The sequence below is a fragment of the Leguminivora glycinivorella genome, chromosome 12 (genome assembly GCF_023078275.1).
Source record: "Leguminivora glycinivorella isolate SPB_JAAS2020 chromosome 12, LegGlyc_1.1, whole genome shotgun sequence".
Classification (NCBI taxonomy): domain Eukaryota; kingdom Metazoa; phylum Arthropoda; class Insecta; order Lepidoptera; family Tortricidae; genus Leguminivora; species Leguminivora glycinivorella.
Genome location: NC_062982.1, coordinates 20568298 through 20584838, shown reverse-complemented (window position 1 = coordinate 20584838; position 16541 = coordinate 20568298). Strand labels below are relative to the sequence as shown.

At 38.4% G+C, this 16541-nt stretch overlaps 1 protein-coding gene across 5 annotated transcripts in view; it reads left to right on the top strand.

Annotated features, from left to right (window-relative positions):
• Window positions 1–16541, top strand: part of LOC125231646 (tyrosine-protein phosphatase Lar) — a 771198-nt gene that overhangs the window by 680339 nt on the left and 74318 nt on the right. The window lies entirely within an intron of this gene.

Here is a 16541-nt window from a genome sequence, read left to right as displayed (position 1 = left end):
TGCGAGTTCTCGTACCGTCTAAATGGGCCCTTACTCTATAGTAGCGGCTATTGTTCCTGTGAGCCTCGTGAAGTTAATCCAGATATGTAGATGTGTAATACTTGTAATTCACTTAGGTTTATAATACAGTTTCCTTGTGGCTTTTAAACGAGTATTTACAATTTTTACACTTCCCTTGCAGGTAGTTAAACTTGGAGGTGTATCTCAACATACATTGTGATATTCGAATTATATGCTGCGTGAATTTTATTTGACGTTGGAGTCATTTAGATATCAATTTACTTTATGAAGTTTATCCCGAAATTTAAACTTCAAACTTCAAACTTCAAAATTTTTTATTGCCACAATAACTTACTAAACTACTACATATAAGTACTTAACTAAACTTATGAACTAACTAATAATAAGCTTATAATATTGTGAAGCAATAAGGTCTCAGTCTCAGCATGTGCTGGGCAGAGAGCTCAGCGCTGGTTTTCAGACAGAGCCTTTAAATGTGTGTCGGTCCCAAACAAACAAACAAACAAGTTTACAACATTTTTGATGGTGCTTATCTATACATATAGGTGCTATATACATATGCTAGGTATCACAAATATAACGATAGGTAGTAAAGATAAGGTAAAGTAAAAAACAAAAATAAACTTGGAAATTTAAATTTGGAAATGTAATGAATTTCACGATATATACAATTTACAATGGAATTTCAATTCAATATAATTCCTTTCCTCCCGTATGTGATGTAGAAGTCAACTGTGGTATACGGCACAGTATAAGGACGACTCAGTAGTTAATCTCCGGCAGTAGCGACGCGAAAGGTACCTACCGCGTTCGAAAGCACGTGGTTGAACAAAATTACTATAAATGTTACTCATTGTGACATTGCACATTTTTAGTACAACGACGTTTTTAGGTTTGTCTCAAACATAAGTTTTTGCGCATGGCAAGGACTTTAATTGATCTAGCAACTGAATCGATATGGATGACAGTTCTGTAATCCAATCAGAATCATCTGTAAACAAGGGTTGTTGCCAGTATCCATGATTTTCATGATGTTAATTATTTTAGAATTTAAAATAAATATTTGATTTATAAATTAGGAAGTTGCTAGAATATGGTTAGAAGATCAGGTGTAATTTTACACACTAGATATTTCAGTCATTTGAAATTTATTACAGCAAATTGTTGCTGAGGTTGTCGTTCTATTTGGTATCCCCAAGCCTCCCAAGGTCGTTAGGATTTTGAGATCATTTCCTCCTCACTTGCTAGCTGACTCCGGTACAGGTCGTAGGCCTCCAGTGGCTATTTTTAATGTATCATGGATTATCTCTGATATGGAACAGAAATCCAAATTATGGAGCAGCAGGAGTCCTCTTCTGCAGGGCCTCAAGGCTCCTCAGAATTGTATTTTTCACCATGAACTGTGAGTAGAGTTCAGTTGAATAATATTGTGTTAACTTCTTTGTGTGATCTTGGCTTTGTCAAGTTTTGACCATGTGTCTCTGTTTCCAGTCTCCTGATGGTTTATGTGGCGGGAAGGGTTTGTCAGAGCTGCGAATGATGAGGCTTCTCAAGTTCCAGCTGGTAAGCAATCCAGAATATTAATTATTCATATGATAAGGTTAGGCCACATTTCCATTGTCTAATGAAGGTTTTTTTCTATTTCAGCTGACTGGGATTTATCAGATTTAATTTATTTTACATTTTAGATTTTGAATTTTAAATTTATTTGTGGTTAAATTTCGAGCTCTTCAAAATTGTTCCCAAGATCTCAAGATTTGAGCTTCATTTAGTTTCTTCAAATTGAATGTTTCACCCGAAGGGGGTTTCTGTGAAAAGGATGCTTGCCGTAGGCTGAAGCTTAGGTTGCGGTGGTGCTCTTTTGAATGACTGCGCCTGGGGCGACCACTTCGGTTCACTGAAGGATGGCTTGCATGTGCAGCGGTAACTTTTGGCTTGAAGGTTGGTGGCATTTCTCTTACCTGGAAGCAAATGTTAAGTTTAGGTAAATTTTAGTTTCTATCATGTATGTTGGCACTGATACTTAGGGACTAACCAGTTTTAGGCAATGCTTGTAAATCACTCAGAACCATATTTGCACGGCCCAGCTCTATCGTCTGGCAATGTTCATTTAGTTAAGGTGCTAAGCTTAAGCTTTTATTGCTGATTTACAAGCTGTACTTTGCATTGTGTCCTTTCATCAAATAAAATTGTGTGTCACAAACTAACCGTTTTATTCCATTTCCATTTAGAACTGAATCCTTGAGGAGAATAGCCAGTAGCACCTTGTTTCGTTTCTTTATTAAGTTTTTTTGGCAGAATGAGTCTGCAAGGTTATTAAGTTTAGATTATTTTGATGATCGAGGCTTTCCCACCAGTTTTCCCGAGCCGGGTGTGAGAAGGCCCCGTTTCATCATCATCGTCCAAAGTAAGTTTTTGTTATTTAATACTATTAACTATAAGTTTTAGTATAATAAAACCACATCATATCAGTCAGGAAACACAAAAAATATTATTATGCATATTACTCTTATCCACGTAAATCCCAATCCGCTTGCATGTGTTGCGTACGTACACGACGCGCTTGTGTGCACCCCGCGCGGAGTACGTTTGTTAGAAGAGTTATTACTGGTTATTTATACTGTGTATACGGGTCCAATGGAGGAGGTGGAAAATCAGTTTAAACTTCGGTTTGTTGCATGGGATAAAAATATATTAAATACAATTAAACCAATAGGAGTTACTTAATGTTTCACAGTTAGTTTCATTAGACATAGTAACCGGAATACAGACCGTGATTACCTTTTTAACCGGTTTTTGTCAAGCTCCCGATATTTCCCGTTATTTTTAGTAGGAGGTAGGGCATAGCGAATGATATTCCGCTTTGTGTGGTAGGGCACAGCACAGCGGATATCGTCTCGCTCGAATCTAGAGCAGAGCCCAACTGGGGAAGTACCTCCGCCTTACAGAAGACCGCAGCCAAATAGCACTAGACCCTACTCATAGTGTTGTGTTCCTGCCGGTGAGTAAGGCTGCCAGAGCTCAACGAGGGTGCGGTGTGCTGATGACGGGAGGACTTACGGAACTAACTTGTTCCGTCTATTGTCCTTTGAGTCGTCGGCAACCCGAACCCTCCTTGGAACTTGTACACTCCTTTTTGCTGTGTACTTAACACAGCAAAAGGGAGTGTACAAGTTTCTAATGGGGTGGCAACGCGCATGTGACACTGTTTGAGTTGCAGGCGTCCATAGGTTACGGTGACCGCTTTACATCAGGCGGACCGTATACTTGTTTGCCACCGACGTAGTATAAAAAAAAAAAAATTCGACACAGTTACATGTATCATGACATGATCACGGTAACAGAAGATGGCGGGTGGATGTCAAAGTTGTGTAGACAGCGCGATCTACCTTTTTGAAACAGGTAATTACGGTCTATATCCCGGTCAATTTAACTCTAACAATACAATTGAACCAGGTTTCTAACTGTTGTGAAGCGAGTTGGCCAAAATAACCTTTTGTATATTTAGGTCTGTATTTGTAAGTATAATCAGAACCGAAATTAAAGATAGGCCGCGTCCAAAATTAACCCATTATTTGCTGGTCCGGTTGATTGTACATTCAACATTCAATTTATATTAAATTATATTAAGTGAATTTCTGGTAAATTGTAATAAAGCGCGAATTTGTTATTATGATTTTGCTACGATCCACACTCGTGTTTACACGATTGCGTAAGCTATATGTTTATCACAACTGATACATATCGTCACTACTTTTAAAAATCTCGTATCTCACGCTGCTCATCAAAGTTAAAACGACGGGGTGTTATAAGTTTGACGTATCTGTCTGTCTGTGTGTCTGTCTGTTTGTGTGTGTGTGTCTGTCTGTGGCATAGTACACATGAAAACGCACTCTCCAAGAATGACCGTATGAAAAACGCTTTGTTACCGTTTAATATAAATGTCTAATAAATTATGTATGTTATAAACACAAGCCATAAATTCTTCCACCATAAACTTCCGAAACATATGATTTTTTTCTTAAATACCTACATGTAATCATAAAACCACTGGCAGTTATGGTTATAAGTCAAATAATTTTTTCGACGTACTTAGGTATAAATATGGCTTTGACTGCCTAGAAAGATATAAATAACTAGCTTTTTCCCGCGACTTCGCCCGCGTTAGAAAGAGAAAAAAAGTAGCCTATGTCACTCTCCATCCCTTCAACTATCTCCACTTAAAAAATCACGACAATTCGTCGCTCCGTTTTGCCGTGAAAGGCGGACAAACAAACAGACACACACACTTTCCCATTAGTATGGATTAGCTTACAGATGTAGTGCAAAAAGAATTTCTTTCGTATTTTGACGGAAATGTACGAAATGACATGTTATTTCTTATTTCAGTCAGTCTCAGTACAAGACGTAGGTACTGACACTGCCTGAACAAGCGTGAAAAACACGAAGGAAAACCTTTTCGCACTACATCTGTACGTCATATTAAATAAAAAAAGAATAACGGGTCCCATCGACCTTAGTAGTAGAAAATTTCGCTGACTTGGTTGAAGTCTTGGTGGCTCAGTTGGCAGAGCGCTGGAGTATCGATCCAGTGGCCGTGAGTCTCACCCAAGGCAGACATTTTCCACTTTTAAATTTATTCTAAGCCTAGTGGCATCGATTGCAGACGTTTAGGAGTTAAAAAAAGAATAATTAAATAATATGACTAGTTAACTAGTAGGTGAACTAGTAGATGTGTGTAAAAATTTATAACCACCTTCCTAATAATCTTAAGGAACTAGATTTACCGAAATTCAAATCAAAATTGTACAAGTGGTGCTTGAAAAAATGTATTATGGTGAATATAGTTATAAGTTCTGTAAATATGGTTGTAAGGTCATTTTATTTGTATGTCTATAATAGGCTGAAAGTGGAGATATTTTTATAGAATAATAATATCTTTTATGTACACCCATTTTTTTGACAAATAAATATTTCAGTTAATTTCAATAAAATTGAGTTAGCTAAGTCTACTGGTTGCGTAGACAAGATCCAATCTTTCACGCTCTATCGCACCAATTTACAAAATCGTATTAGTGCCACATATTAAATATACAATCTTGAAAATCCCGACAGCTGATTGGCACAAGCTAAATTAAGTGAAAACCAGCTTAAACTCGTACATACATACAATCACGCCTGTATCCCATAAAGGGATAGCCAGAACACACGAAAATACTAACGCTTCTGTGCCACTCTTGGCAAATAAGGGGTTGAAGACATTGCAGTGACAGGTTGCCAGCCTCTCGCCTACGCCACAATTTAACCCGTATCCCATAGTCGCCTTCTACGACACCCACGGGAAGAAAGGGGGTGGTGAAATAATGGCGTATCTTTATGGTACTTATTGGACATAAAACTTTTAACAAATGTTTATTAGATACTATGTAAAATAATTTCTCAGCCATAATAATATGCCTTTCTTTGCTTGAACAGTTTACAATTATTAATCTACTTACCTCATTTAGACTTAGTAAGAAAATGTGAGTAATTATTTTCTAATAACTACCAGCATACAGCAATTTATAATTAGTGTTGGTAGGAACTCGAGTTTTTGAGTATTTACCTGAAAGTATATACATACTGGTTTTATTCGAGATTAATTACTCAAAAATACTTCAAACTTTTCCTTCAAGTCAAATATGAGAAAGATTCCATGAAAGGCTATGAGTTTTATCTAACTACACAACACTATACAGTGGAAACTGGATAAGTGGAACCTGGGTAAGTGGAAAACCTCTTTAAGTGGACCTAAGTTCTCGGTCCCAGTCCCTTAGCAACGAATTACCTCTATAAGTGGAATTTTGGGACCTCTATAAGCGGAATCCATTTTTTCGCAAATTTCTTATTTTTACCTCTGCAACTGGAAGCAGTCGTCTCCGAAACCTCTATGAGTGGAAAAGCTTGGCGTTGTAAAATTTGTATTTTTAATAAACCACCACAAGGAGGGTAGTTTGTTTCGTTAACATTATGGTTTTTGTTTTAACTATATATTTTGTATGAAATTACACATCGTTCAGTTTGGTTTTAGCTGCGGTGCGGTGCCGTGCTGTTAGATAAGCAATGCCTAAGCATACAATCAAGTGTTTATTTATGTCTTCGGGATAAATTTAAAAACATCGATTTTTTTGGTATATTGATTAATTTAACTATACTGGTTTCCTTTGCATAAATAAATATTAGGAGTGATTTTGTTTAAATATAAGTTACTTCATAACAAAGGAAAGATATTGTTTTTGTAAAATAGTATTGTGGATTATTTACAGTATTGCGTTTTGAAGTCAGGATTACATACCTATTTTTTGTTAATTTATATCTACATGCATATTAAATAAAAGATACATAATTATTTGACCATATGCGTGACCTCTATAAGCGAAATTAGTAGCATCGACAACCTCTAATATTAGCGAGAGCCTCTGTAAGTGAGAAAACGTTTTATTTGAACCTACTTAAGTGGAAAACTGGATAAATGGAAAACCTGGATAAGCGGAACTAAACAGGCGGTCCCTTGCGATTCCACTTATACAGTTTCCACTGTATATAGGTATTAACGTGCTTGTATGATTTGTGTCCCGCCATTAATTTTCCATGAAGATTGTTACCGAAAAGTATGTTGTCTCTTATAGAACTCGCGTGTCGAAAACTCGAGTTTCGACTTACTATTCAGCGTGTTACCTGTCCGCCACAGACTACACCTGCCAGAGTTGTGGTCGTGTTTGTCGCTCCCGTATTGGCTTACACATCAATGAAAAACATTGCCATCCCACATGACACAGCTTTTAGGCACTGGTCCCACGACGAGCTAGCAAACTATGAGCTATCGGCTATTTGTGCGACAAAAGATAGTCGCTCCCGTGTAAATAAAAGTGACAGATGTATTATAGCTGAGCTATTGACTATTTTGTAGTTCATCGCTCAGCTATAATACATCTCTTTCTTTTGTTTACACGGCAACGACTATCTTTTGTCGCATAAATAGCCGATAGCTCATCGCTTTACTAGCTAGTGGTGGGACCAGTGCCTTATAGTCTGTTATCACAGACCAACCCCTATAGACATCTATTACAAGACGACTCGCGGTCGCCAGCCTTCCTAGTATTTGCACTGATATAAGCGCGGGCGCTCGCCGTGTAGAGATGTGCCAAACCGAAAATATCGCAAACCGGGCTGAACGGTTTGATTTTCTACGTAAACCGGTTTCATTTCAACCCGGTTTGACCAAACCGAGTTGCTACGACGGTCCTTAGCGTATTAATGTAGCGGTTAGGTTTAGCCCGTGTAAAGCGATTCGTCAAAATTAAACACGAATCAAGTCGGTCGGGTTGAGTCGAGTCAAGTTATGCCCGAAACACATTATATAACGTGACGCGCGATATATCGACTTAAAAAGCGTCACAATTAAAGTTGTGTTTGAACAAGCTAAACTAAAACTAAATCAATGCAAATAAATATATTTCATTTCATCAAAATATTCGTAATGGAGACAGAATTCACAGAATATCGGCAAGGGCGGCAACGGCAGAATAGCGGGAGCACTTAATTACAGTTGTAAACTGTTATATTTTCCCATTTATTATTAGGAAAAAGAGCACCATCTTATAATTGATTTCAAACCAAAGCGGGCACGGCCGGGCCGGGCGGACCGCGAGCGTGTTTCAGATTCTGGCCGTGGCGCCACTTCCGCGCGAAAGTACAGCTATCCTGCTTGCACTCGCTGGCTTGCAGTTCCGATGCCGATATTGCCGGTTTCGTTATCAACATTTTCGAGTCGAGTCATGTGGGAGTGGGACCGTTCGGTACGTTCGTTCGGCTGCGTTCCGTCTGCTCGTTGGAACCGGTTTGGTGAACTGTCAAACCGAGTCGGACCGAGTTGAGCCTAACTCGGTTTGAACCGGGTTGACACATCTCTATCGCCGTGCCCGATCAGTATCGACCAAGTAACAGACCCGAAAGCAGCGCGTGTTTTTCGCACAAAAAAATTGGAAAAGGGTATTTTGATGCCTTAAAGATGTCCACCTGTAGTGTGAAATGGTGTGGAAAGGTAACAAGAAGCTCAAATTTAAAAACAGACGGCATTACATTCCACAAATAAGTCATATTTATAATTTATTCAGAGCCGGCATAGGTCAACTTACATTGGCCACTTACGCGTCAGTAGAGGGACAGTCATACTTCTGTCCCTTTTCATCTGGCGCGACTGCCCGCCGTCCTTGAAACGGCCAATCACAGCGCGCTTAACACATTCCCCGCCCGCTCCTCGCACCCCAAACACTGGTGACTCGTATCGCGAACCAAATATACAAGACTGCCACTCTATAGGAGGTTCTCTGTCTGTTATAAACTTGAAGGCCAATGATGATGACTTGATGAGTCTTAAAATCTTAAATCGAGTCTAGCCAGCAAGCTCGAAAGACTCGACTCTTAACCAACACTAGCAATTTAATACCCAGAATCGTTGTACGCCCTACATGCCACAGCCTATCTTTAATTAAATTTTCAAAGCACTTTTAGGTTCTAATTTTCGGCTCGCACGAAGCGAAGTTCACAAACATCTTTACAAACCAACATTCCAAATATATGTATACACGACCTTATTTTCGTCGCCTTACAGACGTGTATATATATTTTTGGCACGTTTGCTTGTAAAGATGTTTGTGAACTCGACCGTAACTATTGTTAATACTTAATTTGTGTTGAATACTGTGCAATTATGGCAAGTTAATTAAGCGAAATGGAAAAAATTGTATAGTTCATTGTTTGGTAAATGGTTTTGCGGTGTATTTGCAGAATTTTCGCGAACAATTTAACGTTTATTGAATGCTTTGATTAAGTGAGTGTTTTTTTTAGGTATCTATTAATGGAGAAAATAATAATGCTACGCGTTCCGATGAAACGTGATGTGCGTTGCATAAACGACGGGGTGTTATAAGTTTGACTTGTCTGTCTGCCTGTCTGTTTGTCTGTCTGTGTGTGTGTGTGTGTGTGTGTGTGTATGTGTGTCTGTGTCTGTCTGTGGCATCGTAGCTCCCGAAAGGATGAACCGATTTAGATTTTTTTTGTCTGAAAGCTGAGTTAGTCGGGAGTGTTCTTAGCCATGTTTCATGAAAATCGGTCAACTATGTCGCGGTCGGGGGTTTTTTCAAAATTTTAATTTTGTGGTTAGGTTATTTATGAGTTTTATGACAGTCGCAGCGTTCAACGCATGCGATCCCGGAATGTATAAAAAAATAGTACATGGAGTCCCTTCGCGCGGAAGAACTGAAACTTAATAATTTGAAAAAGAAAATAGGAAAGGGTATTTCAAAATTCGAGTTGGCATCACTGAGCGTTAAACATTTAACGCTATCAGTGAGCGTTAAACGTTTAACGCTGTCAGTTGGAAGTCGCATTAGAAGCTCCACTTGAAAAGTTACAATGCACTTACCTCGTAAAACAATATACATACAAACCGGTATTTAACCCGCGACTTCCGGACTGAAAGTCTTTCGCTCTTTCCGCTTGGTCAGCAGTCTTCATAGGCAAAAGAAATTTCATATTAAAAATAAATGGTAAAGGAATTTCTAAATTCTAAGTTTACTACCCCCTTCCGATACGCCGATAGGGTGTCTTGGCATCGGGTGACGTCATCAGCGACGCCATTTTTCAGCCGGCGCGGCGTCGGATGGCGGGACACCCGACACGGCGACAGAACTCCTTAGCATTAAAGCCGGGGAGACACTAGGGGACAAATGTTTCGCGACACAGCGCTAAAGACGTTTTAATGATTTGGCGCACAAACTTTGGCATTTTCATACTTCATTCGATATGTAGATTCTTTTTAAGACGATAATTTGTATTCTAAGTGTGAAACGTCCCCAGTATGTCAGGCGAAGATTGCTAAAATTGACGGACATCCTTGTCACAACGCCGACATTAGTCGGGTGATTTCACAAAATACCTTAACCAACAATCGCTCGATTTTGCTTGACTTAGCTATGTTGTGGGCACATATCACGAGACTTTTGGCGCTTAGTACACCGTGCTTTTATTGAATTCCGTTAACTTTAATGGAAAGTTCTTTAGGTCAAATATAATTAATTTCTCTAACAAACTAACGTCTTAACTCTTACGGTTATCGAGTTATTAAATAAATAAAAATAATTACTGAACACGTGTATGACAGCCTTTACCATTTCCTAATGTTATTTGTTCTGACATGTGCCGTCAAACACTTGAAAATTACTTTAATGTTATGATTAAGGTCCTCTCACATTAATTAGTCCATTTATTATGTATGGAAACGAAAAAAAAATGGTTTTCGAATTTCCCGAAGGTTCCTGATAAGGAACCTAACTGCGTGTCGAATTTAACCGAAAACAAAAAAAAACACGGTGTATATTCCTTGCTTAATGCTACTTTGAGATCGGATCTCAAAAAACGTGATGAGGTCTATTGTTATGGCGAAGGTATTAATGCTATTTGATAACGTCGCGCGGCAGTGCAGTGTGTTGCATTGAAACGAGTGAGAAACGACAAAATGCATCACTATATGGCGTGGATCTTTTGATACACGCATCCGATTCTTAAACATTCTGGTGTTTTTGAGAACTGCTGGTGTTCTTCTGAATCTGGTGATTGTCTTGGAGTTGTGAACGCTGCTGAAACAAACAAAATATGCTCTGAGTTTTATGCCATTCAAATGAAGATAAGTTATAAATGAAAAATCTTTTGATAACGATTTGTAGTAGAGAGATATGAAGATTTTATTAAAGCGCTTGTTCATAATGTATATGCCCATTACCTTCATTACCTTTGTTGGATACCTACTTTTAAAATGTTAATTTAAAACGGTCTTTCAGGTTGTCTGGAAGAGATCGCTCTTTAGCGATAAGACCGCCTGTTGTCTACCATAGTTAATTAAAGTTATGTGATGTAATCTTGTTATATTGGTGAACAATAAAGAATATTTGTATTGTATTGTATTGTCTTTACCTACCCATCAGTAATGATATCGTCCATAATGATATCATATCTAGTCGGTACACAAGTAAACTCGATTGCCCGACGTCGGCAACCCAGAAAAGTTACAGTCCAAATGCGATTTCAGTCAAACGGCCATCTGTATCAAAGGACAGGAACCGGGATAACTTCATTCGGGGGCGGCTGTGACGGGCTGGCGAATGAGCCCCGTTTTGATTATTGTGGTTTGTTGCTTTTGATTTATTATTAATTCGAAAATTGTGGAATGCTCCATACAAACTTCCACCCCCATTTTAGGGAAACGAGCGGTTAGAAAGAGACAAAAAGTAGCCTATATCACTTTCCATCCCTTCGACTATTTCCACTAAAAAAAACCACGTCAATTCGTCGCTCCGTTTTGCCGTGAAAGACGGACAATTGGGACAGTAATTTACTCTAATATAAAATGTTTTAAAACGAAATTAACACAAAAACGGCAAGTCAAGTTGTCTTTTGCAGTATTTCTTGGGATAACTTTTGAGTCAAAACATGTTCGTGATCATATTTATGTTTTTGTGTTTTTATTCTTTCATTCTTAAGACAATGTTGTTATGTTCTTGACTAATGAATGAATAGTCTGAAAAATATTTTATAAAATGATAGAAACTACAGTTAAGTCAAATGTGATTGACTTGTAAATTCTGTTTCGTGTGTCTATTGTGGATGAAAATACATTGTTGTATATTAAGATTTCATTAATATTTCATCATTAGCTTTAAGAAAACCCTTAAATCTCTGATTAAAATCTTCAACCTACTTCAACTTGCATTCTTTATCCGAGAATAAATATTACAGACATTCTTCGGCGCCGATTTATTTCAAAACTCTTTCTTTAAAAGAATCTCAGGCCGCAACTTGAACCGTCTAATCCCAAATTGAAAACAAAAGCCTCGACAAAAATCTCAGGTAAGTTCCGCGAGTTAATATCCCTTTGAAGACTAATTCAATCCTGAATTGAAACGGAAATGCCGTCCGTAAATCTTAAAATGTCCGTAAAATTTATATTGGGAAATAAGCTTTTTTTCAAGCTGATTCTGATTTTGCAGTTATATTGTTATCAATGTTTTCAATACGACTTTAAATTCGCAAAATGTGCTCAATAGGGCTGACGATTCTGATTTGGAAATAAAATACAAAAACACGGTCGATGTTAATGTATATAGGTATGTGCTCAGTACCCTACATAATAATAACAGGCCTTTGCATCTATAACAGATGATTCAAGCAGCATCCTTGCGACACTTACGTTCGTGGCTGTATAGCCCAATTCGAGAGAGGATCCTTCGTCTGCACACACGGCAGGTGTACTCGTATGTTCCCCTAGATGGGCGGGGGTTAGAGGCCTGCTCGTGACGCCTCATGCGTTTATCATTCAAGGAGGAGTACCCACATAAGGATGTCCTTATTACCGTTGCCAATATAAGTAAATGAGTAGTTAGGAATTTCTTCTGCATATTTGAGTAGGTACACAGGGGCGGGTCAAATGAAACTCCTTTTTTTTGCGGGAGGGATTCAGAGTTCTGAAAGCGCATAATAATTGCACCTTGTTAGAACTACTGAACGCGTGTACCGGTTCAGTAATCGTCTGTAGTTAGTATAGATTGATAGTTGTATAGTCATATAGCTTGGTGCTTGTGGTCAAGGTTATATTGAAATTAGATTAAACCTTACATGGTGAAAAACCATGGCTTCATAGAATTAAACTAGTTCTTAAAAACACTATTATTTTTTTCTTGTTATAATTTGTTACCAGTATAAGTATGTCTTCTGTCTTTATCTTTAAAATTATATGGAGCAGAATCAGCCACAAATGTTAATTTACAAAATGAAATCTCATCCCCGAAAGGAGTTGAAATTTGATTATGTTCGTAAGACTGACATTATTTCGGGCAGCGAAGTTGGAACAGTTTCGTTAAGGGGTTTCTTTGGTTGTACTTCGGAATTGGGGAGGTTCGGGTAAATTGCATTATATTGTTGCGGATCCGGGTCGGTGGGGTATGACGGGGTGAATTTTGATTTGTATTTGTTGGTTATAAAATATCATTAAAAGTGGTCAGGGGTAATTGGGAGGGTGATCTAATTATTGTTGTCAACAACTGTAAAAACGAGTGTCATTAGAAGTGTAGCCCTCTCGTGGTAAAGCTTTTCTAATTAATGAGTTGGCGAATTGAAATACAGACAATTAAGTTAGTTATATTTAATTAGGGATAAATAAAATCAAGAAAGAATTGTCCCAAAGGCAAAGCCCTAATCTATCCCCTGAAGTCTCCCACCAGTCCTCGACAAAGGCGTCAAGCTCGTCACGCCATCTTCGCGAGGTCTACCGCGACGCCTTACAATTTGTGGTACCCAACGTGTTGCTATCTTGGCCCACAGGGCATCCGGCATCCGGCAGACGTGTCCCGCCCAGCACGGGAAGCATGGTCGCGCGATAGACGATAAAATATCAGGCCGTCCCTATCGCACTTACAAATAGTGCGACAGGGACGGCCTGCTATTTTATCGTCTATCGCGCGACCATGCTTCCCGTGCAGTCTCATTTAAGTTCGGCGGCAGTTGCAGCTACGTCCGTAAACGTGCGTCTTATAAATAATCAACTTAAACCCAAGTTCGTGCAACTGAAAAGTTATCATTAATATTCAACTAAAACAGTCCATCTAAAAGCTAATTAAGTAAAAGATAAGTTATCTCCGGTCACTTTTACGAGAGCCCTTCAGAACCGAAATAAAAACGGCGTAACGTTCCGGATTCATCTCACCTCTGAATTTTGAACTTGTACAAAAGCGATAACTCAGATAAATAAAACGAGGCTCAAGCCTTGCAAAAATAGGGTCGTAAATTGTACGGATAGGCGTCGTGCCTTCATAAATTTGCCACAAACTTGATATTAATTACGGAGCCTGTAGAGTGCCCGCAAATTGTGATATATTGTACGTTCGTTATAGGTTTTGCTACAGTTTTCTGCTTTCATTTTGCCCCGTGTTTCATTAAAAGTTGCTTTGAAATGCTTACACTGTTGTTACGGTATCTATTAGAAGTTAAGAAATGGTTAAGTGGCTAATATTGTTTTTTAGAAAAACAATGTTCCACGTGAAATGTTTGGGTTGATTGAAATTATCATTAAGACAGGCTGGAAATTTGAAAATTATAAGGTAAGTACTAGTTTTCCGTCGTCTCTGCCGCTGGACGTCTCGCATTTATTGCCTCATTGAGTTGTATGTAGTTGTGTGCGTGCGTGAGAAATAAACAAATAAAATAAATAAATATTGGGGATTTCTTACACAGATCAACTTAGCCCCAAACTAAGCAAAGCTTGTACTATGGGTGCTAAGTGACGATATACATACTTATGTACATAGAACACATCCATGACTCAGGAACAAATATCTGTGCTCATCACACAAATAAATGCCCGTACCGGGATTCGAACCCAGGACCGCGGCTTAGCAGGCAGGGTCACTACCGACTGAGCCAGACCGGTCGTCATGATTCACAGGTCGTTCGCATGCACACAGACATGGAAATGATGCTACCCTCGAATCATGTCGATGTACTTTTATAAAATAAAAAAAAATAGCCCAATAGGAGCGTCCATCTGTGTGTGTGGGCTCAAGAACTCTTACGACACTGTCGCACCGACAGGCGTATTCAATACAAATTGTGCGGCATGTCCCTACTCATAATGTTGTGTTCCTGCCGGCGAGTAAGGCTGCCAGAGCTCAACTAGGGTGCGGTGTGCTGACGGGAGGACTTACGGAACTAATTTGTTCTGTCTATTGTCCTTTGAGTCGTCGGCAACCCGAACCCTCCTTGGAACTTGTACATTGTACACTCCTTTTTGCTGTGTACTTACTTAACACAGCAAAAGGGAGTGTACAAGTTTCTAATGGGGTGGCAACGCGCATGTGACACTCTTTGAGTTGCAGGTGTACATAGGTTACGGTGACCGCTTTCCATTAGGCGGACGGTATGCTTGTTTGCCACTGACGTAGTATAAAAAAAATGTGCGATCTCCTTCCTTCCTATATCTTTGTTGCCTCCTACATACAATGGCATTTATTTGTGTGATGAACACAGATATTTGTTCCTGAGTCATGGATGTTTTCTATGTATATAAGTATGTATTTATCTATTTAAGTATGTATATCGTCGCTTAGCACCCATAGTACAGGCTTTGCTTAGTTTGGGGCTAAGTTGATATTATGTGTAAGATGTCCCCAATATTTTTTTTTTTAATGATACACGTACCTTTTTGTCGTCAGAGTCTGTACAGTCAGCTGCAGAGAAAAGGATACCCCCCTTGCATAAAAAATTTTATATAGGTATACTTTCCTCCGCACCTTACTGTACACTTGGTTTTTCCTCGTAATAACGTCAAATAACAGTCCCTTCGGCATTAAGTAGAATAAATTCGATAATCCTTCAAAGAGTCGGTTTATCCTATATATGGTTAATGGATTGCGGGTCTTCCTATATCAAATATTTATCAAAAGGTCAGGTCCTTAAAATGTCGATGTAAGTGATATTTTGAATTTATTTATACGAGTAACACAATGATGTACTTAAATAGTATTTCATACAATCGTGATATAATACAAAGCATTTCAGTCGAGTACCATGTTTAGGCCACGAAGCTTGCTGAGTGGCCTAATAGTACGGTACGAGAGTGAAGAGCTTAATTATATCACTATTGTATACAATACTTTTTCTATGAGTCATCATCTTCATCATCAATGGACGAAAAATAGCACCATTCAAGTCAAAATTAATGTTAATAGCGTCGTTCACCGTTGTATCAACATCGAATTACCTGGCCACCAATTGTTTGTAATAACCGTCTCTGATTGGTCGATAACGCGATAGATAAAAAAACGTGTTTCAGATGCAGAAAAATTTGCCAGGTATCGCAAATTAGTAAAGAACTTGTATGAAGTTCTATTTTTGAAATTATTACAGTTAACTAAAAGTGAACTGTAATGAAATATTATAATTGACTAAGTGTCAAAGACTATCTAACACTGAAAAGTCAGCACTTATAGTTTAGTCTGTGGTGTCCTAATTGACAGATTAAAGTCGACGAGTAGAAAATGGTTATTTTAGCACGTCACTCGCAAACTACGAAAGATAAATTGTAAAATTCTATTATTGGTATGGCACTCAAGTATCCAATTTTTAAGATACTCGTACAGATACGTCTGCAAGCGACACTACAACTTTTATATTTAAGAGAATGAAAGAAAATATATGTTTCGGACAAAACTTAAACACGCAAATTGCTCTTAACCTATTGATCTTTGGAATCCTACCAGAACCTCAGAAATCATTCATAATATTCCTTCATTTGCTTGAAACTCATTTCCGGTCTGACGCATTTTTTTTTTCATTAATATATCTATAATATATGAAATTCACATATAATGAAAATTCGAATGTTGCTACATACATACAATCACGCCTGTTTCCCAGAGGGGTAGGTACAG